Genomic DNA, 12,144 nt, shown 5'->3' with positions numbered 1-12,144 from the left:
GTTAGGGCTGATCCTGCGTCCAATTCCATTTTCACTTGGACTCCGTCTATCTTGATTGTAACCCAGATAGTCTGGTGATCCTCCATTTTGGTTACCTTATGTAGTTTCAGACAACCCAGCTCCTTGCTTCCGGAGTCTGTGTCACTTTTCTGTTCGTCTGAACTACTGTCCATCACCTGGTGTACCTTTTTGTACTTCTCCTGTGGAGATTTCTTACTGTTGGTTTTCTTCCCAGACCTGCAGACTCTTGCTATGTGTCCTGCTTTTCCACACTGTCTGCACACTTGGTCCTTTAACCAACAATCGTTCTGGTCATGTGTTGTTCTGCCGCAGCGATAGCACTTCCCTGTTCCATAGGACATTTCATTGGTGCCATATTCTTGCAGTCTCCGTTGTATCTCTGCAGTGCGCCTTGCGGCTGCTTCGCGTGATACTGCCATACTGAAAGCCTTGTCCAGTGTAAGATCCTTTTCTGATAGAAGCCGTTTCTGGGTTCCTTCACTTTGTAGCCCACACACAAACTTGTCCCTTAACATATCTGCTAGTCCCGCTCCAAACTGGCAGTGTTTCGATAGCTTGTGCAGTTCCGTTAGGTACTCAGCATTGCTTTCGTCTTTGTGTTGGTTCCTTTTATGGAACTTAAATCCTTCTGCTATCAGCAGTGGTGTGGGGTTTAAGTGGTCCTGTAGGATTTCTACTATGCTTTCGAAATTCTTGTTCACCGGCTTCTCTGGGGTTATTAGATTTCGCAGTAACCCATAAGTTTTTGCACCCATGGAATTTAACAAAACCAGTGCTTTCCTAGCATCTGGCACTTCATTCGCCCTGCAGTACACCTCAATACGTTCCACATATGTCACCCAATCTTCAACTTCATTGTCGAACGTAGAGACACTGCCACTCTTCGGCATCCCTGGGTGTGATTTAACTGTCAAAAATGGCGTCTTCCATGCTTCCCCTTCTTCTCCGCTGGCACAAAATGGCGTCTCCCGCGCTTTCCTTCCTTCCCGCGCTCGCCCTTCTTCTCCGCTGCGGCTTCTAAAAATGGCGTCTCCCGCGCTCTTCCTTCTTCTCCGCAGCTCAATGGTGTCTCCCGCGCCCTCCCTTCTTCTCCCCGCGGACACTGTTCAGCCCTTGAGCCCTGGCTGTGCTCTGTGCGTTCTTTTTTTTTTTTTTTTTCGACGCCGCTCGGTCCTGAACCCGGCTGTTGCTTTACCCTCTCTCTCTCCGTTTTGTTTTGGGTTTTTTTTCTCGACGCCGCTCAGTTTTCAACCCCCGGCTGCGCCCTGTGCGCTTCACCCTCTGTCTTACCCCGTCGACGCTGCTCGGCTTTCTCTCCGCCATCGGTCGGCTCCAGCCGCCGCTGTCTGGGAAGGGTCTGCGCTGGACCTGTCGTCAGTCTGTTGCTGATCGTCGTGGCTGGGGAACCAAGCCCGGCTCGCCACAGCCTCCCCTGCGATGTTCACTCTCTGCCGGATGACTGGGCGGTTGCTCATGATCGACGCCCGTGTTCCTGGCCTTGACTTTCTTACACCGTCCTCCCGGAGCGAATCCTCGAAGGGAAATGCAGAGTTGCAGGTAGATTCGAATCGACACTCGTCGCCACTGTTAGATCCGTGATTCTGAGAGTATGATGTTTTTCAATAACCACACGGATGCTGTAACTTAACAATGAACAGGTATTTACTGGAGGAGGGTAGTCTCAAGACTGGGGGTACAGAGGCATGCGCAAGGCTTATATACAGGTGTGGTCACTGCCGGTACTACAGTATACAGGAGCTGTAAAAGTAGTTCTGTCTTAAAGGTACATACACTACACTTTTACTGAGCTAATTGTACATTAAATGACAGTTGGTTGTTTCTTTTTCTTAGCACAATATGCAGCTTCATTCGGAGAAAGTTCTTGGAGGTTGGGTGTGTTAAGATGAATGAACAACTGAGCAGCTGCAGTAATACTGTCGAGCTCCTTGTTAAGCTGATAACCAAGCACTTACTGAGCTCAGACCTGCAAAAGCTGGTTAATTCTCCAGGGTAATATGCACGCCTCCAGTATTTCTTTGTTCTGATTGGTGTAGCTAAAGGTCTGAGACGGTGTGTCCAGGATCCCCCACATAAGTTCTTGTCCATAGTAACAATCATGCTGGTTTTTACTTATTAGAAGATAGAAGCATGGTTTGAAATAATTATTTGCAGGATTACTCCTTCCTGTTCATTCAGACAGCCTATCAGCAGTTAAAAGAATAAATGAGTCTAGTCAGTACTTTTTCAGAATTGCAAGGGAGAAATCAAATAAGATGGCTCACATAGTTGGGGATGTGAGAAAAGAAAGAGCATTTATGTAATGCCTTTCTTGACCTCAGGACATCCCAAAGCATTTCACAGCCAATGAAATACTTTTGAAGCGTGGGCACTATTTTGATGTAGGACGAGGCAAAAGCCAATGTGCACAAAACAATGTTCACAAGCAGCAATGAGCTGACTGACCAGATAATCTGTTTTTAGTTGTGTTGGCCAGGACACCAAGGGAGATCTGAAATAAAAACAGAAAATGTGGGAAATACTCAGCAAGTCAGGCAGCAACTGTGGAGAGAGAAACAGAGTTAACGTTTCAGGTCGATGACCCTTTGTCAGAACCAGTTCTGTTTTTATTTCAGATATCCAGCATCCGCAGTATTTTGCTTTTGCACCAAGGGAGATCCCCTGCTCTTCTTCAAATAGTACCATGGGATCTTTAATGTCCACATGAGAGAGCAGATGGGGTCTTGGTTTAACATCTCATCTGAATGGTGTCACCTCCAACATTGCAAGCACTCCCTCAATACTGCACTGATATGTCAGCCTAGATTATGTTTGCAAGTCTCTGGAGTACGGCTTGAATCCAGGGCCTTCTGGCTCAGAGGGAAGAGTGCTATCACTGAGCCAAGGATGTTAAATGTTGTACCTGAGGCAGGCTTTATCTATGAACTCAGTCAAGGAGTATATAGCGAGGCGAAAGAATGAAACAGATATGGTAACACTTCACTACGTAAAAAGTGAACAAGGATCAACTTTATGTTGAAAGGTAATGCAAGAGAAGCGTTTATAGTTGCTTTAACAATTTGTCAGCATGTGTTAGGAGTAAAGATTATTACATCATTATACACGGCAAATGCAAAAAAGTGTTTAAAAGGGAAGAAAAACATTAAATCGGAAATAAAAACAGAATATGCTGGAAATACACAGCAGGCCTGTTAGAATCTGAAATGAGAAACACTTTGGGTAGAAATCCTTTGTTAGTTTTGAAATGTTGAGTATTTCCACTATTTTCTGCTTTTATTGACAATGTAATTTAGGCATGCCTATCATATTGGCTTACATATTCACGATATAGGTAAAATTCTTACTATTTTGCAGTATAAGTAAGGGAACAGTGGCAAAACACGTAAATATTCCTGAACAAGCAGTGGGCATTAGCCAAGTCCTGTGCTCTCTTCAGAAACAGTCATTTTCAAAAATTACCTCTCATCCAAAACTCAGCTGCCCGTAGCCTATCCTGCACCAAAACCTGCTCATCCATTACTCCCTATCCTTGATGACTTATAGTGGGACCCGGTCCCCAGTGCATCCAATTTAAAATTCTCATCCTCATGTTTAAGTCCCTTCATGGCCTCAACCCTCACTATCTCTGTAACCTCCACCAGCCTTAAAACCCCTAGAACTCTGGTCTCATGTGTATCCCTCCTTCCTTTCACCCCACCATTGGCAGGTGTGCCTTCAGTTGCCTAGGCTCCACATTCTGCAATTCCGTCCCTAAACCCCTCAACTTCTCCACCTCCCTTTTTTCCATTAAGACCCTCCTAAAAACCCACCTCTTTTACCAAGCTTTTGAGCATCCCTCCTAATAGGTCTTTCTTTGGCTCGGCATCCATTTTGTCTGATTATAGCTCTGTGCAGCACCTTGGGACGTTTTTCTATGTTAAAGGCACTATACAAGTGTAAGCTGTTGTGAATTCATCTGCCCTCGTGTATCCTTTTTATGTGTCCAATTTGAATACCAGTATGAGAAAGTCAAATGTAATCATGCCATGCTAATGGCAGATTGAATATCAGCATTTGCAGTAATTATCAGTTGTATTGGAAGTGACATGCTAAGCCTGAACACAAACTCATTCACAATACTAAGTTCAGCTTTTCAGCTCTGCCTTCTCAGGTGTTGATATACAGGCAACACAATGGTTTCGGCATCAATGCCTGAGTCACAAACATGAAGGTATTTGTGACATGTGGAGTTCTTTCCCATCAGGACAGCTTGGGGTGAATTCCAGAGTTGAAAGGACAGTAGCCTAGAAATTATACTGTGGAAGATCATGGGGGCCATTTTTTAAGTTCCTGCTACTTGTAGGGGGTGGCGTGTGCCCAGTCAGCTCTGCCCCTGACTGTCTCTGAGCGGTTCGAATCGCTCCCACACCCCGGGTTCTAGACACCGGACTTAGGTACAGGCGCAATACAGAAAATCGAGTAGACAAGTGGTTTGGTGCAAGAAAACCGCAAATTTTATTAAAAGGCTCAATAGAACACAATACTGAGAATTACTGGAATAATTACAGGCATATAAAATTACACTTATTTGGGAATGGGGAACACATGGCACATCGAGGGAACAAACACATTAAAAATCCCCTTATCCTTATCCCACCCCCAATACATAACTAGATTAAGCTATGAGGGGCCAGGGATTTATGCTCACCAATTCGAAACCTATTGATTTAACTGGTTGTGGTTTTGGGGTTCACTCTTGTTGTCCTTTGGGGTTCGTCGTCGTCACGTGGTCACAGGGCACGGCGATGGAGTTGTTTGTGCGAAGCACCCTCCTTTTCCTCCGTTAATGTCTTCGTTGGGTATTTTGTCGCGATGGGTCTTCTTCTTCTTCTGGCGGTTTGGTCGCCGACGGTTTTGTTGTGGTTGGGGCTCGGTTGGCGGTTTTTACCGTCGATTTGATTTTACTACCCAAGCTTCAAACGCCAGCTTATTCTTAATTGACTTTACTATCCATGCTTCAAACTCCAGCTTATAACTAGGCCGTTTGTCCCCCAACACTTCTCTTTCACTGCCCTTCTCTGCCTTTATCAGTTTTACCATTTGTCTCGCCACGTCTCGTTTGCCTGTTTGCGGCCTGTGTGTCCTGTGCATGCTCGATTCGGTTTCGTTCTTTTCCCCGTTTGGCCCCCGGTGTTGTAATGGGCATCCTCGGCAAGAGGCAAGGGGCCAAGCAAGAGGCAAGAGAGAAGAGAGACCTTGGCTACTGGTGGGCCTACAATTATACCCGGTTCTTCACCCCTTATCTGCATGCCAAATCAGGTCTAACTTTTGGCGGGCTCATTTAAAATGATTACAGTCATTTACTTTAATGACATCTGGGGCGGTTGTCTCCTGGTTTAATGGCTTCAATATCCTGGCTGTTTGTTATTTATGAAACTTAATCGGGTTTTCCTAGCTCGGTGGCCATGTTGATCTGTTACCGATTATGTATGCAAAAAGTTGATGGCCTCAAGATTAGGCCCATCCTGACTTGATCTGTTCCAAGATGAAGAATGCATATTCTGAGTTTACCTAGCTGTCTGGCTTCACAAAGTCTTTCACAGATTCATGCATGTTAGGTTTTGTTTCAGGTTTTGAAAGTGCCTGCCTTTTGCAGGGCCTTGCTTTTAAAATCCTGTCGGTTTTGGTCACGAGGTTTCAGAAGCCATTTTGGGTACCCTTTTTAGTAACTTGTCCATACAGGGTCCCTTTATCCATAACTTTCGGGGAATGTGGGAATTTTGCGAAACCTACAACTTTACCCACTAGCTGCATTTATCAGGAAGTCATGTGCTGAAAATCAGTCCTTACAACGCACCAAACTTAATGCTTGGAACTATTCTTGGTGCTGTTTTGCATCTTCCCCAGTGTATATGTGTTACTTTGGAAGTGGTGCAAGCAGAACTGCACAGAGTACTCCAAATATGATCGAAGCAGTGCATTATAAAGCCTCAGTATAATATCTGTAGACTTAAAGTAATTTCTCCTGATGATGTATTCCAAAATTCAGGCCAGAATTTTAACTTTTTGACCCGTCGGGAACCGGGGGGCCCAGTAATGCGTGGGAAACCCTGAATTCAGTGCAGAGGGTCTCACAGTGGCTTTTTAACCCAGCCACTGCATTGGCATCTGACTCCGGGTTTCCTGACCAATTAGTGTGAACGGGCGTGATGACAACTCGCATGAAATGATTTCAACTCTCCTATTTAAAGGGACACCGCAAAGATGACAGTTGAAGGATTGTGGAGGTGGGTGAAACAGAGCAACGATCTGGAGTGATGGGGTCACAATGTTCCAAGGCTGCAACGCGCTTTTCAGATGCCTGCTTAGAGCTGGTGCTGTGGGTGCTGGCCCGCAGAGACGTACTGTTCCCTGTTGATGGAAGGAAGAAGCCTGCCAGTAAGACCAAGAAGGCATGGCTGGAGATATCTCAGGAAGTGGACTTGCCCATCCTGACTTGGAAATATAACACCATACATTCATAGTCCCTAGGTCAAAATCCTGGAACTCCCTCCCTAAAAGCACTATGGGAGCACCTTCACCACACGGACTTCAGCGGTTCAAGAAGGCGGCTCACCACCACCTTCTCAATGGCAATTAGGGATGGGCAATAAATGCTAGTGATGCCCACATCCCAGGAACGAATAAAAAAAAAGGTGAGCAGCAGGAGTATGGTGCCACACTCCTGGATACAGTGTCGGAAGCGCTTTTATGCCCTAATGAGGGCAGGAAAGGTGAGTACAATGGCACATTCAACTAGATCTTGCTGGGAGCATCAAGCCAACCCCCTCACTCTGCCTTCCCAAGCCTACTCCTGCGCATCACTCCTCACACAAACTCACCTTGCAGGCAAACCCATTCCTCTCTATGCACTTCCTCACATAGAAACATAGAAACATTGTGAGGGTGCCAGTCAGTTCCTTCTGTAGCCTCTAGATGGCACCTTCACTTGTTTGTTTCCCTTGGTTAATTGTTTCTAGTTTCCTGTTAATTCTTAATTGACTGTTATTGGGCTTATGAGTTTCACCTGTGATTTGTTGTATATAAGTTCTGTGGTTTCTTCTCTCTGTGCTCAGTCCTCACAAGGGAGTTAGTCTTGACAATGTTCTCTGTCTTGACTAGGTGCTCTGTCTTGACTAGCCTTTGCTCTGTGGCAGCTTGCCTTGACAAGCTGGTTGCCATGGCTGTTGCTTGTATCTAAGTCTGTTGTTCTGTCTTTTGTTCTCGGTCTTGACTAGGTGCTGACAAGTTGCTTAGTCTTGATAAGGTGCTGTTTGGACAAGCGTGTTGCTATGTGGAAGCTTGTCTTGAGCTCGGTATTGATAAGCCGATTACCCCTGTGGTAGCTTGTCTCGAGTCTCGTCTCGGCAAGTCGGTTGCCCTTGTGGTGGCTTATCTCGAGCTCCGTCTGGACAAGTGGGTTGCCTCATGGAAGCTGTCCTGAGTTCCTATCTTGACTAGCCGTTTGGTAGCTTGTCTTCAGTTCTTATGTTTGTTGCTGTGTTCCTTGTGTGAATCTAGTTATGTGTGAATTTAGTAAAGTTCAAACAAAGTACTGTATATTTGCTTCTCGCCTCGTTTCTGCACTTGGGTCCAGAACCTACCTCGCCTGGACAGCATGGCCCCATGTCTACACAGCCCCGTGGCTCCCACCCCGTCACAAACATAGAAGATAGGAGCAGGAGTAGGCCATTCGGCCCCTCAAGCCTGCTCCGCCATTCAATGCGATCATGGCTGATCATCCAAATTCAGAACCCTGTCCCTGTTTTCTCCCCATACCCCTGGATCCCTTTAGCCTTAAGAAATATATCCAACTCCTTCTTGAATATATTTAATGAATTGGCCTCTACTGCCTTCTGTGGTAGCGAATTCCACAGGTTCACCCTCTCTGGGTGAAGAAATTCCTCCTCATTTCTGTCCTAAATGGCTTTCCCCTTATCCTTAGACTGTGACCCCTGTTTCTGGACGCCCCGACCATCGGAAACATCCTTCCTGCATCTAGTCTGTCCAGTCCTGTCAGAATTTTATAAGTTTCAATGAGACCCCCTCTCATTCTTCTAAACTCCAGCGAGTATAAGCCCAATTGACCCAATCTCTCCTCATACGTCATTCCTGCCATCCCAGGTATCAGCCTGGTGAATCTTCGCTGAACTCCTTCATTGGCAAGAACGTCCTTCCTCAGATAAGGCGACCAAAACTGCACACAATACTCAAGATGTGGTCTCACTAAGGCCCTGTACAACTGCAGCAAGACATCCTTGTTCCTGTACTCAAACCCTCTCGCTACGAAGGCCAATATACCATTTGCCTTCTTAACTGCCTGCTGCACCTGCATGCTTACCTTCAGCAACTGGTGCACAAGGACACCCAGGTCTCATTGCACTTCCCCTTCTCCCAATCTATTGCCATTCAAATAATAATCTGCCTTCCTGTTTTTGCCACTAAAGTGGATAACCTCACATTTATCCACGTTATATTGCATCTGCCATGCTTCTGCCCAATCACCCAACCTGTCCAAATCATACTGGAGTTTCTCGGCATCCTCCTCACAGCACACACGCCCACCCAGCTTTGTGTCGTCTGCAAACTTGGAGATATTACATCTAGTCCTCTTGTCTAGATCATTAATATATATTGTGAATAGCTGGGGTCCAAGGACCGATCCCTGCGGTACCCCACTAGTCACTGCCTGCCACTCGGAAAAAGAGCAGTTTATTCCAACTCTTTGCTTTCTGTCTGCCAACCAGTTCTCTATCCAAGTCAATACCTTGCCCCCAATCCCATGTGCCTGAACTTTACACGCTAATCTCTTATGCGGGACCTTATCGAAAGTCTTCTGAAAGTCCAAATACACCACATCCACTGGTTCTCCCTTATCTATTTTACCAGTTACATCCTCAAAAAATTCCAGTAGATTAGTCAAGCACGATTTACCTTTTGTAAATCCATGTTGACTTTGTCCGATCCTGTCACTGTTTTCCAAGTGCTCTGCTATTACATCTTTTATAATGGACTCTAGCATTTTCCCCACTACCAATGTCAGGTAATTCCCCATCTGTCCATTCACCACTGTCACTCACCCTCATCTTAATGCAATGTCACGCCTCTGCCTCATAGTCACCCTGAACAAATGCTGTCCAGCCATCCATTCAACACATTCCATTACTCTCACTCATCGGTCTTTTCTTTCCCTACTTGCAGGAGAAGAGAGCGGAGAACACCAGGGAGAGGCAGAGAACTGGAGGTGACCCTCCAGCCATCTCAATGCTCAGAGCTACAGAGGAGGCTGCGCTGGAGATAAGCGGAATCTCAGCGTGCCTGCCTCTTGGAGCTGGAGAGATGGGGGCCTCCCAGCTACCTGGTGACAGAATTAAACATCACACAGCCACATGGCACACAACACTCACTTAACCTGATGTCAGCAGCAAGTGAAATATGATCATGTGCATAATGTTCACTTAAAACATTCTTACCGTGACAGTTCTAATTCATGTCTTTAATCTCCCACAGGCTCATCATGCGTCCCACAGGAGGTGGTCCAGGAGGATGCCGACGATTCCTCAGAGGAAGTCACACACACTGAAGGTGCAACCATCACAGGACTCATGCAGACCAAGCACCAGCTCAGATACTCACAAATTCAGTGGATCTGGTAAGACAGATGGTGGGGTTTACTGGGGTGTGACAAGTCACAAGTGAGCAGATGGTGGAGACAGAGACAGCAGTAAAGAGTCCACATCAGAGGGCACAGGATGCTCCAAGCTCTGCTCAGCTGGACACAGAAACTGAACCTCGGGGGCTGTCGACGAAGAGGATAATTCTGGAGCAGCAGCAAAAAATATGTGAGGAACTGGTAGGCATTCCAGCTGCACTGTGACTGCTAGCAGAGAGATTGGAGGAGTCCATCTCAAGCATGAGTGACATGATGCTCATGCCTTTGCAATGATGCCTTCGTCCTTGGAAAGATTGGCGATCTGCATGGATGATCAAACGCGGCAGTCAAATGAGGGCAATTAAACATCTAACAGAAGGAGGAGGCTTCATGCACCTTCCCATCCTCAATGATGGTGGAGCCCAGCACGTGAGTGCAAAAGACAAGGCCGAAGCATTTGCAACGATCTTCAAGCAGAAGTGCCGAGTGGATGATCTATATATGCCTCCTCCTGAGGTCCCCACCACCACAGAAGCCAGTCTTCAGCCAATTCAATTCACTCCATGTGATATCAAGAAACAGCTGAGCGCACTGGATACAACAAAGGCTGTGGGCCCCGACAACAACACGGCTGTCGTGCTGAAGACTTGTGCTCCAGAACTAGCCGCGCCTCTAGCCAACTTGTTCCAGTACAGCTACAACATTCGCATCTAACTGACAATGTGGAAAACTTTCCTGCCCGGTCCACAAAAAGCAGTACAAATCCAATCCAGCCAATTACCACCCCATCAGTCTACTCTCAATCATCAGCAAAGTGATGGAAGGTGTAGTCGACAGTGCTATCAAGCAACACTTACCAATAAGCTGCTCACCGATGTCCAGTTTGGGTTCTGCCAGGACGACTCGGCTCCAGACCTCATTACAGCCTTGGTCCAAACATGAACAAAAGAGCTGAATTCCAGAGGTGAGGTGAGAGTGACTGCCCTTGACATCAAGGCAGCATTTGACCAAGTGTGGCATCAAGGAGCCCCAGTAAAATTGAAGTTAATGGGAATCAGGGAGAAAACTCGCCACTGGCTGGAGTCATACCTAGCACAAAGGAAGGTGGTTGTGGCTGTGGGAGGCCAATCATCTCAGCCCCAGGACATCACTGCAGGAGTTCCTCAGGGCAGTGTCCTAGGCCCAACCATCTTCAGCTGCTTCATCAATGACCTTCCCTCCATCATAGGGTCAGAAGTGGGGATGTTTGCTGATGATTGCAGTGTTCAGTTCCATTCGCAACTCCTCAGATAATGGAGCAGTCCATGCTCACACGCGGCAAGACCTGGGCGACTTTAAAGCTTGGGCTGTTAAGTGGCAAGTAACATTCGCGCCACACAAGTGCCAGGCAATGACTATCTCCAACCATCGCCCCTTGACATTCAATGGCATTGACAAATCCTCCACCATCAACATTCTGGAGGTCACCTTTGACCAGAAACCTAACTGGAACAGCCACATAAATACTGTGGCTACAAGATCAGGTCAGAGGCTGGGTATTCTGCAGCAAATGTCTGACTGCCTGGCTCCCCAAAGCCTTTCCACCATTTACAAGGCATAAGTCAAGAGTGTGATGGAATACTCTCCACTTGCCTGGATGAGTGCAGCTCCAACAACACTCAACAAGCTCGAAACCATCCAGGACAAAGCAGCCCGCTTGATTGGCACCCAATCCACCGCCTTAAACATTCACTCCCTCCACCACTGGCGTATCGTGGTTGCAGTGTATACCATCTACAAGATGCACTGCAGCAACTCACCAAGGCTTCTTCAACAGCACCTTCCAAACCTGCGTCCTCTACCACCTAGAAAGACAAGGGCAGCAGGTGCATGGGAACACCACCACCTCCAAGTTCCCCTCCAAGTTACACACCGTCCTGATATTGAAATATATCGCTGTTCCTTCATCATCGCTGGGTCAAAATCCTGGAACTCCCTCCCTAACAGCACTGTGGGAGTACCTTCAGCACACAGACTGCAGTGGTTTAAGAAGGCGGCTCACCATCACCTTCTGAAGGACAGTTAGAGATGGGCAATAAATGCTGGCCTTGCCAGCGAAGCCTGCATCCCATCAACACATTTTTTTAAAAGCTGGCCCTCACCAATGGCTTGCACATTCTGAATGCCACCTCATATAAGATTGAAGAAACCCTAGCATTGGCCGTTCAGCACCCCACTGATGTGTAGTAAAGTGCTCTCCAACACATTGCTAGCAGGGAAGTGCGTTGGGCCACGAGAGGGATGATAGTGAAGGCAGGGCCCACATGGGATACAAAATGCAGAGGACATCGGACAAGAGCATCTCAGCGGTCAGAGGTGGGATCTGAGAAGCCTGCCTCTACCTCTGCTGAAGACACTGGGGTTGCATCACGTTGGAGTAGCAGAAAAATGAAGTT

Source organism: Somniosus microcephalus, chromosome 1 (genome assembly GCF_052327205.1).
Source record: "Somniosus microcephalus isolate GS21.2 chromosome 1, FLI_Smic_1.0, whole genome shotgun sequence".
NCBI classification, from domain to species: Eukaryota; Metazoa; Chordata; class Chondrichthyes; order Squaliformes; family Somniosidae; genus Somniosus; species Somniosus microcephalus.
Note: the sequence above shows the minus strand (reverse complement) of the source record.